Source organism: Sceloporus occidentalis, unplaced genomic scaffold (assembly GCF_023333645.1).
Source record: "Sceloporus occidentalis isolate IW3139 unplaced genomic scaffold, rSceOcc1.0.p SCAF_44, whole genome shotgun sequence".
Classification (NCBI taxonomy): domain Eukaryota; kingdom Metazoa; phylum Chordata; class Lepidosauria; order Squamata; family Phrynosomatidae; genus Sceloporus; species Sceloporus occidentalis.
Window position 1 is genome coordinate 209,825 of NW_028317024.1, and position 12,676 is coordinate 222,500.

General features: G+C 41.7%; 1 pseudogene; it reads left to right on the top strand.

Annotated features, from left to right (window-relative positions):
• The first annotated feature begins 865 nt into the window (after positions 1-865).
• On the top strand, positions 866-3,650 carry LOC149289555 (uncharacterized; annotated as a pseudogene).
• Positions 3,651-12,676: the final 9,026 nt, after the last annotated feature.

The following is a 12,676-nucleotide window of genomic DNA, read 5'->3' on the forward strand; positions in this document are numbered from 1 at the left end:
ATGGTACACCTTCCCTCTGCTTATACCACCTCTGGGCCGGCTTGGAAACTCGAGATGAACTGGGAAAGAGTATAAAGTTAGTGAACGAAGATTGGTCAGTGTGCTTACTAGGGGCCAAGATCTAATTTTGAGTAAGTTGCCATCTTTCCTTGCCGGAGCCCTACGGACAGAAAAACTGTTACTTGACCATTCAGTGAGTAGTTAGGTTTTCTCCTTTTTATTTTTATCTGTTGGTGTAAATAATCTGTTATCATCTTTTTGTGTATGCACTGTGATTTTTTTATTCATAATAAATATTCCTTTATTAAGTTCTGCCTTTGTCTGGTAAAGACTCGCGTTACCTGAAGAGACCGTTCTATTGGTAATTTTAAATCACATAATTATTGTGTTAAAATATACTGTGTGGGTTTTTTTAGTCTGATTCGTTTGGGGTACCAAGGCACCCCATTTCTAAATTGTCTTGGTGGTGGCAGCGTTATTTTGATATTTGTTATATCATTATAGTTAATCGCGGGTGGTATTAAGGGTGGATATTTGTATTTTTATCACTATTTTCGGTCTAGGGCAGACAGATAGTGAATTTTAACCCTTTTACCACCAGAACCAAGTCACGCGCACGCTTGGAGTAGAGTGCGTTCGTGACAAATTGGTGGCATAGCGGTGGGATAGTTAAAGATTTTTTCCATCTTTTTCGGTACCAGATTTCAGTGTTGCTGGATTTGCTAATCCAGACACTAAAAAGAAATTGTTTCTCAATTTCCAAAGGCTGAACTCAGTGCATACTTAGTATATTTACACCTCAACAGTCCCCCCCCCTCTTTGTTTTCTTTTCTTTTGCTATCATTCGTTTGGGCCGGCGTGATAAATGGAATACCAAACACAATCCAAGAGTGCTCTGGAGCAACGTTGCCGTGAACAATGTATTCCCATCCGGGGAAAATCAAAGGATGAACTTATTCAAGCGCTTGTGGACTATGATATGCAACAGGCGGCGCAAAGTGATGCTGCAAACACTTCTGAGGGAGGCATGGTCACGCGGGAGATACCTGCAGCTGATGTCGGTGACGTGCCAAGATCTGGAGATCCCTTGGACTCTTATCTACAAACTGTTTTCAAATACGTGGACTCAACAGATGCAAACCTCAGGCTGCAGCTTATCCTTAAATATCAAGAGAGGGAAGCTGCAGAGCGCCAGGCTGAGAGAGAGAGGGAAGCTGCAGAGCGCCAGGCTGAGAGAGAGAGGGAAGCTGCAGAGCGCCAGGCTGAGAGAGAGACTGCAGAGCGCCTGGCCGAGAGAGAGAGGGAAGCTGCAGAGCGCCAGGCGGCAAGAGAGCATGAACTAAAACTGGCAGAGTTGGAGAGGTTAAGTGCCTCACCTATCAGTGTGGTTTCAAGAGACTCTTCTGCACCCAAACCACGTGCAGAGAATTTTCCCACTTTGGACAAAGATGGGGATCTGGATGTTTTTCTGCGCAGTTTTGAAAAGGTTTGCAGGCAGTACCAATTGCCAAAGGACCAGTGGGCAAAGTACCTCACCCCTGGTCTCAGAGGTCCTGCACTGGAAGCATTTGCAGAGCTACCAGCCGAATCTGACCAGGACTATGAGGCAATTAAGGCTGCACTGCAGAGACGGTACAACCTTACCCCTGAGGTGTACCGAAAGAAATTCCGGACTTTGCAAAAGCGTTCCACAGAGAGCTACACTGCAGTTGTGGGACACCTGATGACGGCATTCCGGCAGTGGACTAGAGGGCTGGAGATTACAACCTTAGAAAGCTTGGAAGATCTGATCATCAAGGAACAGTTTTTGCAGCTGTGCCCAGCCAATGTACAAGAATGGCTGCTGGACCGGGAGCCCAAAACAGCATTGGAAGCGAGTGAGCTGGCTGATTTCCACACCGCCAACCGAGCACAATCGGAACGGAGCAGAGGTTTTACTACGGGAGCATCCAGCTGGAAGACCACTACACCACGGCTTCCCACCACCCAGTCTACAATACCCTCTTCTGCGCCGGCTTCTACCCCAGGGAGAGGGGGAGCTAATGTCACTTCTACGCGTGGGGATATCCGCAGATGTCATTTGTAACAAAGTGGGGCACCTTAGTAATACGTGTCCTGATAAGAGGAAGCCTGCACCCCCATCTGGAGGGAGTCGCCCCTCAGAATCACCATCTTCGGTGTTGTTCGTCTGCAGCGCTGAGAACACCCCCAATGTGAATATGCAACCTGTCACTGTGGGAAACAAGGTAACTGTGGGGCTCAGAGACACGGGGGCAGAAGTGACTCTTGTGCGTCCAGAGCTAGTGAGCTCTGAGGACTTTATTCCTGGCAAGACCTTAACAGTGCGGGGAATTGGAGGAGTACGTCATGCAGTGCCAATGGCACGAGTATTTTTGGATTGGGGAGCAGGGAAGGGTGTAATAGATGTGGGGGTATCAGATAACATTCCTACTAATGTGTTACTGGGTACTGATTTGGGTAGGCTGTTGTCAAAATATATGCCGGAGGATGATACTTGTGATTTATCCAGGTCTTCTAGGAGCCCTACCATAGAAAAGATAGTGTGTAACAATGTAGCAGGGCAACCTCATGGGGAGAGTGGGCAGAAGGGTTGTGCGTGTCCGTCTGTGCTAGAACCCGGAATGTCTGAGGTGCCGTGGGAGAAGGTGAAGGTTTCGCATCACTGGGAGGGAGGGCAGATTGAATCTGTGCCAGAACCAGGGATGTCTGAGGTGCCGTGTAAGAATGTGGAGGTTTTGCATCACTGGGAGGGAGGGCAGAGCAAATCTGTGCCAGAACCAGGGGTGTCTGAGGTACCATGTGAGAATGTGGAGGTTTCGCATCACTGGGAGGGAGGGCAGAGCGAATCTGTGCCAGAACCAGGGGTGTCTGAGGTGTTTTGTGAAAGTGTGAGAGGACCGCCCGACTGTGAAGAAGGGCAGAGAACGAGTGAATGTCCGTCTGTGCCAGATCCCAGAATGTTTGAGGTGCCGTTTGAGAACTTGAAGTTTTCGCATCACTGGGAGGGAGGGCAGAGTGACTCGGTGCCAGAACCAGGGATGTTTGAGGTGCTGTGTGAAAATGTGAGGGGGCCACCCTGTGAAGAAGGGCAGAGGGTGAGTGAGTGTTCCTCTGTGTCAGGATTAACTGGTTCCCAGGGTACTGTATGTATGCCTCCTTGGAGTGGAACAGGTGGAGTGACAGATGTTTCAACCATAGCTGTGGTAACCTGGCAGCAGAATAGGGGACAAAGAGAGGGCTTTTGTGCACCTGTGCCCATATTCTGTGGGACTACGAAGTCAGGACACAAGGGAGAGGGTGAAACTGGTGACCATTCTGTTATCCCTTACGAAGGGCCTACATGGTTTGGGAAGCCAGGGCGAGACACCCTAGCTACCCATCAAGTAGATTTGTTGGGGCTTGTAGCTATACCGAGCCGCATGGAGAACCAATCTGTTACTAAGGGGATGGACTATGCCCCTGGGTACCCTGAGACCATGGCCTTATCCTGTAACAGAGCAGACAACGTAGCCGATGCTTTGAAAAGTACCTTCTGTAGGGTGGGTTTTCCCAAAGAAATACTTTATCTTAGCCGGAAACTGTTACCCAGGGAAAGAGTAGGTAGGCGCAGAGATAAGCTTGTGGCTTAATCTCTGGGCCACCATCTTATTTGGGGGAGGTGTCACACCAACTTGTGTAGTGCATACATGGACTTGCTACTTGGTAGAGATGGTATGGCCAATTTCAGTATGAGAGGGGTTAATTTGATTGTACAGTCATGTGGTGCCAAAAGGTCTTGTGAGATAAATGTGTCCTTTGAAGCTCGGACTCCAACCGGGGCCTTCTACAGGGTGTTAGGTCCTGCAGTGGAGATGCCGTTTTGTCTAGGTTCAAATGTAGACGACCATATGCCTGTTTCCCCCTCATAATACTGGATTCTTTGATATGCTAAGTGACCACTAGCAGTCAGGAAAACCATCTCATATCCAGGTCATACCCAACACATATCAATAATAACTCATATATTCATTATCATACCTCCTTGTGTGCATACCTAGAACGGGGAAAGCGCAGCCTACAAAAAGAGTACAAACATGACAGCGCAACGTAAACGGTTTGGAAGGAATTGTGAAGTCTATAATGGTCAGTCATATGTAGCAAGTGTGACATATCTATGGACTTCACAATTTACAGGAAATTCATAAATGCATGAATTATGGCTGTGGCGAGCACAGGAGGGACGATAAAATGAAAATAAGTTATTTTGACGGATATGTTTCCACTACTCAAGGGGGAGGTCACTTATGGTACACCTTCCCTCTGCTTATACCACCTCTGGGCCGGCTTGGAAACTCGAGATGAACTGGGAAAGAGTATAAAGTTAGTGAAAGAAGATTGGTCAGTGTGCTTACTAGGGGCCAAGATCTAATTTTGAGTAAGTTGCCATCTTTCCTTGCCGGAGCCCTACGGACAGAAAAACTGTTACTTGACCATTCAGTGAGTAGTTAGGTTTTCTGTAATTTTCTCCTTTTTATTTTTATCTGTTGGTGTAAATAATCTGTTATCTTTTTGTGTATGCACTGTGATTTTTTTATTCATAATAAATATTCCTTTATTAAGTTCTGCCTTTGTCTGGTAAAGACTCGCGTTACCTGAAGAGACCGTTCTATTGGTAATTTTAAATCACATAATTATTGTGTTAAAATATACTGTGTGGGTTTTTTTAGTCCGATTCGTTTGGGGTACCAAGGCACCCCATTTCTAAATTGTCTTGGTGGTGGCAGCGTTATTTTGATATTTGTTATATCATTATAGTTAATCGCGGGTGGTATTAAGGGTGGATATTTGTATTTTTATCACTACCGTATTTTTCGCTCCATAAGACGCAGTTTTTTTCCTCCCAAAGTAGGATGAAAAATCAGCCGCGTCTTATGGAGCGAAGATAGATGCACGCACGCAGGGAGGGAGGGAGGGAAACGATATACCGTATTTATCGGCGTATAACACGCACTTTTTTAACTAAAATCCGGAGCTTAAACCCTACCTGCGTGTTATACGCCGATAAATCCGGGGTCGCAACTGAGGCAGGCGGCGGCCGCCAGCAGAGGAGTCCTGGATTTCTGCCAGTCAGGGGGGCCCAAGGGGTGCCGAGCGGTTGCTGAAGACAACCGCTCGGCAACTCTCGGGCCCCCCTGCCTGACAGATATACAGGAATCCTTTGATGGCGGCGGCCGCCACTGCCACCGCCGCCTGCCTCAGCGCTTCAACTCCTGTGTTGGAAGCGTTTGTCTCGGGTGCCGGCGCTTTACGCTGGGTGCCGGCATATGACGTCAGACGCCGGCGCTCAGCAGTGAAGCGCCGGCACCCGAGACAAACGCCTCACGCTTCCAACACAGGCGTTTAAGGTAAGTGACCGGGGCGGGGGGGGGATCCTGAGAAGGGGGGGGTTAGGGAGTTAGAGGGGAGATCCTGAGAAGGGGGGGTTAGGGAGTTAGAGGGGAGATCCTGAGAAGGGGGGGTTAGGGAGGGAGGTCTTACTGTGTGTGTCTTACTGTGTGTGTGTGTCTCACTGTGTCTGTGTGTGTCTCACTGTGTCTGTGTGTGTCTTACTGTGTCTGTCTTACTGTGTGTGTCTTACTGTGTTCATAGCTTATTCAGTTATTGTAATAAATATTTTAGCCCATTTTTTAGCTCAAAATATTTTTTCCTTTTTTTTCTCCTCTAAAATCTAGGTGCGTCTTATCAGCAGGTGCGTCTTATAGAGCGAAAAATACGGTATTTTCGGTCTAGGGCAGACAGATAGTGAATTTTAACCCTTTTACCACCAGAACCAAGTCACGCGCACGCTTGGAGTAGAGTGCGTTCGTGACAGTAAGTATGTAGTTTCTGTCAAAAATTACAAGCTGCAATGCAATGCAAAGCAGCTAACCTTAAAAGGGTTAATTTACGGACTTTTAATTCTTACGGGTCTGGAAAGTGCAATGGGTGAGAAACAAGGAAGTCTCAAACCTCTGTGTTCAAAAGACAGTGAAGTGCAAGTGAAATCGTGCAGTGAAATCGTCCTCTCCATATGTTTTTAAATTGGAGGAAAAAAAAGGCAAATAGTGGCTACCAGTTACTCTGCGGTGCAACCGACATGATACATATTCACAAATTCCAAGAAGCTTATTTTTTTTTTTATAACCCCCCCTCACCAAAGTGGCAAAAAGAAAGTTATCATGTCTACACATACACAATAAAGGAAGGCCCTGGTCCATTTTGTGTAGTCATACAGATACTGGGGAACTTTCTAGGAGTGGGCTGCGACTGCAATCAGGGGTGGGCCAGCAATACCCACACATTAATGGTCTGGGAAGTGGGCAAAAAGAAAGCAGGAGACGGTGAAGCCAAGAAATGAATGATGAGCGAGCTGGCAGGGAGTCGCCATGTGCAAACGCCCAGAGATTGCAGATATTATATTACGAAAACTTCATTATAGTGAGAATTGTCCATTACAGAAGATATGCCAAAAACAAACAACCCATATAGATTTCAACGCAAGTTGGTTTTATTTGTCACCAGGCAAACACTTATCAGCAACAAAACGGTATACTCTGGCATGATCATCAATGACACGAGGCTGATTTCATTTAACTGCTCGAAAAACAATTTAAAGTAAAAATATACTTTTGTTGGAACACAACCCATAGCTTTACAGCTGCTGTAGAACTATTCTATTCATAAAAGTTATGTTTTAGGATTACTGGATTCATAGTGAGTCACCCCAGTCCGACCCTGGAAAAAGGGCACCATTGGTGGTCTTTTTGCTGAAGAAGTACAACCTTATGGTCCGCAGCCAATCACAGATATATGCCGAGGATCAAGGGGACCATAGTTCATGGAATTCTCATGCTTCTATAAAACCAAATATAACAAACAAGATCATACATATGTTGTAATATGTAGCTAAAATACAAAAACAAAAAAAATACCAAAGAATGCTTCTTTGTTTTAACCCAACAGGATGTCACAAGGCAATGAATTGGTATTTTAGTGCGACATCAAGGCATTCGATGTGGGTTGTTGGGTAGATTGAAATTCTCAATGGTTATGGAGGTGTCACAAATTATCAATAAAATACATCTTAGTCTTTGAGTTATTTAGCTTTGAGTAGAAGGTTACCCCAGCCCCCAAGATGCAATTTCAGTTTGTGAGACAATTTGAGAAGAAGGTGAGCGGTCAAGAGGGGAAAAGTAGATTGGTGTGTCATCAGCATGGAGGTGGTACTGGAACACAAAAGTAGTAGAGGAGAGGTGCAGACAGAGAAGATGAGAGACCCTCAGAACTAAGCAATAGGTACACAAAGAATGGTGGCGGTGATGAACTAGTGCCAGAAAATGAGATACTACAGATACTACAAAAATACGTGGAGCGATATTTAAGCTTCACTTGTTTGTAAATGTAAGCGGTGCATGTATAGCATTTAAATCCTAGTCCATATTTATTTTTCCCCACACTCTTTAATGAGATACTAAATGCTCATGGAGACACAATGTCTACAACAACAAATTATACTATAACTTCAGTCAGGATATATTTATTAAAAAAAACAAACCTCTGCCACTACCAATTCACCTTAATGTAAAATGAAAGCATTATGACACATCATTGAATAAGATATACCTTTGGGGCAGTGTCCTTAATCTTTGATATGTCAGCATGAACATAATGTTTTCATTCAAACTACATGTATCGATTTCATTTTCTGGATCTGGCTATGTGTGTTGACTTCATACTCCCCTATAAAGGTTTATGCTCATAGCTCAGCATCTACCTACACTTTTTATAGCGAACAGTTCAATACAGTATTTCCTATTTTCTGTGCCCGTTAAAACATGTGGCAAAAATCTAAAAACATGCACTTTAAACAACCAACCAGCAACAGGTCTGGGACATGATGACAAATACTTAATGTCAGCCACGAGGCCAGTCGCCCTAATATGCACCTAATAGCCATAATGACAGAACGTGTAAGGTAGAGGCATGCGTCCTTCTTGGGCCACATGGTATATGTGTGGGGGCTGCATTAACTAAGTATTACCAGTTACTCATGCAACAATGCTTTGTGTTATTGGCAGCCTTCTTTTAGAGGGATGATCCAGCCATCAGATTTACTCTAATTTTAAATTTGCGTGGAACTTTCCCATAGAATGCATAGGGCATTCTACATAATGAGACTCCTATATGAACGACAGATTTTAACAGGAGCACTTTCCTGCCATTGGGACACGCCAGGGGCCAGCAGTTCTGCAGCTTCTTCCTAAAGCAAGCATTTTTGCTGGTTAATTGAATGCATTAACATATTAATTCATTGGCTTCACCATGCAGTATAAAAGGCCAACAGTGGTGGAGCTTCACTGAAAAAAATGGACTGAACTAGCCCTGTAGAGTTAAGGGCAGATTTTCTTCTAAGGGATAAGTGAAGTTTCCTTTTGCATATGTCCTCCATTCAGTAACACAACAAACATTTCACAGGTAAACAATGCTCAGCTTCTTACTCTGTGGCTGTTTTCTGACAGGTAGTACCTCTGGATCTGGCACGTGCACAGTTTCTCCAACTGCATTCTCTGTAGCGGCAAAGGTTATGGTTGAACCATCTAAAGACTTACTCTGCTGAAATTGACATTTTTTACAACTAAATACTTAATTAGAACCATAATTTACTAGTACTGGTTAATGCCTCAACTCTTCCCACAAATAATTATTTTAAGTTAAAAAAAATGCACAAACCACTTATTATGCAACACAAAAGCAGGCACTGATAGGTTGTTGCCATATAAACTTAAACACCTTCCTAAATAATTATTTTTTTATGTGATTAAAATTATTTCCTTAACATACGAGATGGAAAAATTACTGTTTTGTCTACCCACCATTATATTAGTGAGATGATGTTCAAGCAATTCTTTTACATTAACTGTGCATTACACAGGACCAAGTTCCCATTGATTCAAACTTCTCACCAGTATCTCTTCTTACACATGTCTAATATACATATAAGATATATCTATTAATTTCATTTTCTTAAACATAAAGGGGAAATCAAATGTGTTTTAGTTTAACTCTTAACAAAATGGTTATGGAGGTGTCACAAGGAAGACCACAGTTTGAGTTAAATAAAATCACTGGAAAAAATGGGGAGGATTAGCGGACATTCACAATGTGCCCCAATCTTGACACGGTTGTAAGATTCAGCAGCCTGTGGAACGCAGGAAATGCCACTAACACAACCAACAACATGTTACTATAACAACCTAACCTGTTTTCTCGTGTAACTCAAGGAAGCTAAACAAAAAAATCTAGCGTCCAAGAATTTCCTGAGAGTTCAATGGAGGAATCCATAACTATGCAAAAAATCCAACAAAACAATTTGCTAATCACTGTAAAGAAGTTTTGATCTCAATCCATGTAAAGTGAAGTGTTTTCATCATTTCATTTGCACCAAGTTATCCAACCCAAGACAGTGCTATATGATCCTTCCCGCAATTTGCATCATCTTTGATACAAATATATAAAGAACCGGTAATTCGCAGCTAAGCTATGTGTGATTAATGCAAGAATCCGGCTTTCACACAATGCAGGCATTAAAAAGAAAATTAGAGGTGAGCTTATGAAAAAGCCATCACAGCTTTTTAGTGATAATTATGTGCCAAGAAAGACTTACCAATCACAACTTCTCTATTTTATTAGTTTAACCAAATCGATGAAAATACTCTCCAGTGCTTCAATCACCACCAATGGATTACATTCGTAACACATTCAATTTTACAGCGACAAGTGTTAACTCCCCTACCTCTAGATAAATAGTTATATATAGAATAGCACATACAATGTATCCAGGACAATAAAGACCTGGAAGCCACCCCTTTAACAATATATACATATGAAAGAACTCTGGAGAACTTTCATACCTATTCATTCAACCTCCACAAAATCTCCACTTACCTAATGTAGGAGCTGCAGTAGAACATCCCCTCTTGAAGTAACCAATCAGAAGCAGGAAAGAACGCCCATCAATGGGAATAAATCAACAGGAGCATCTCCACAGGGTTCTCATTAGACCTCCATACCCAGAACGCTGAGCGGAAGGTATATCATGCGTCAGAAGACATGTTCAGCCAAACACATCTCCTTCATGGGAAAGAGCTGGAGTTGGGGAAGGGGGCAAATGCATATTGGGGGATCCTGCAGAAGCCCATAAATGGACACAATGGTTTATTTAAAGGAACCTCTCAGCTATCCATATGAATGAAGGTTATTAATAAAAGTGCTATTGTTGCATTGTATGGAATCTGAATAGTTAGACAGCGTTTAAAAATATTTACACATACAACTTTTACATTTGCATGCAATGTGTCACCCGCAAGTGATACTTTTTTATATTTTGTTTGGTGGACAATTTCTTGATAATGTCTATAGATGTAAAATTTTATCAAATAAAAAACAAAGCTGATTTTATTTTTCCTCTCTTTCAAGGGCAGCCTTTTTAAAAATCCTCCAACATATGCCTGTAAGAATCATAATAAGAAAATGCACTTCTGATTTGCCTTTACAGGATACAACTTTAACTGCATGAAAACACTCTCGCATATGGATTACTCTAGCAATACTTAATTGATTCATGAAACAATTAGAGCACCAGAGAGCGCAGTACTTTAAATCATTTTTCATGCCATGGATTACCATACTTGTCTGAAACCAAGGGAACTGCTTATTTGCTATGGTGTTCACTACGTTCAAGGAAAAAAATGTAAATTAGTGTTTATTTTCTATTTTATTATTTATTTTATTTAAACTTCATCACCACCCTCCTCAGACCTATGCTTGTTAACAGTACCAAAACGTGCATCCCTGGAAAGACCAGGGCCCTTTGGCAGTGGTAATTTGGGTAGAAGGTACTGGTGCGGCAGTGAAGAGATAGCAAGTAAGCGTGATACTGGCTTACTGAAAAGTGAGTCATTGTGACCAGTTGTATGTTTCCTGTATTTTTAAACTTTCCTGATATGTTTTAGGAATGGTGCAGGACTCAAGTGACATTAGGGATAATTTGAATGTATTTGCCCAAATGAGGTAAACTGAAGTCTGTTATAATAGGTATCATAAAAAAGTAGTTTGTATATAGCATAGTGATTAATGTGAAGCAGTATTTAGCTAACTGGCCTGGTAATAAACAGTATCGCAATTGTTTAAGATGCTAGGGTATCAGTAAGAGGCCATCCTTCATGTTCGAAGATGCCTAGACTGAGGAACAACCTTTTATACTTAAGAAGATACCCAAATATATGGATACACACACACAGAAAAGTCAAGGAGGCTGGTTATTTTGGGTTAAACAATTAGGTAATACTACTACTGACAACAAATGCCGTGCCATTGGAAATATGCTGATAGACCAGGCAAGCCAAGGTACTCCTTCGAACCTTCCATCAACTCTAGCATATTTTCTATTATTAGTGTTATTAGGGATTCACAGGAGTCACTGCTGCAATATGTGGCCCTCTTGTGGAAACAAAGACAAGAAACACAAAATGCAGAAAATCAAGAAAAATCCACACCATCAAAATGAGGAAAATAGATTTTATAAAAAATTACAGAAATTAGAACTTATTTTTATAAAATCAATTTTTCAATTGTAAAACTTCATATTGAGAGTTATCTACTAATACATATAGTATGTCAGACAACAATAAAGCATGTCGGAATTAATAAGACTCATACAGTACCATCCATTGCTCAATATTTCTTTTTCGGTGTAAGGCACAGAATTACAGCACTAAGAGGTCTTCTCTTGCATTTAACACTTTTAAATTGGGCTAAATTTAGAAATATGACTTCCTTCCTTACAAATGTGATAATGACATTCATTATTTTATATAGGTCCGGGCAGCAACCTCACAGGTTTTAAAAACATAACTTTAATTTAAAATTAAGTTCCAGTTATCCTTTGTTAAGTCTATTAATTAGAAAACAAATAAAAGGGCCTTTTCGGCAAAGCAAGTTTTTATTTGCCGTATATTATGGCAGAACAGATAAAAGGTGCAGAGGTTTTTTTTTTATGAATGTATAGTACTTGAAAGTCAATAGTGTTGTTGACTTGGGGCATAAACAGAGTAAGACGTATCGGGATATCGATCCATCTGTCACTATAAAAAAGCTTGATTAACTTCTTTGCTGCAGCTTGTATTTTATCTCCAGATATTCTTTGTCTGGATTAGAACAATGATCAGACGCTTCTTTATTTTCTAGATAACACATCCTAGGGGTTGGTAGTTACTGAAAAGCACTGGTATTTTGCAAAAAGCAATCATTTATAACAACTTTTGAAATATTTCTATAGTTTGCTACACATGCACCAAAATTCTGGCCCATAATCATACAATAAAAGACAGAAATATTTATGTATAAATATTTTGGTGTCTTAGGCCCCAAAAACCCCAACTACAATAAATAATTATAAGTACTAAATAATGACATTGTACTTGCATATCCTAAGTAATCCTTATGAATAAATGCTCCTAGTTCCATACCTGGTTATGAACTAGCTAAAGATAAGGTAAGTACATGTACTTCCGTCTAACAAAATCCATTAATGTTACTGTCCATAAAAAATTATCTGTAACATGAAAAATAGACTTTA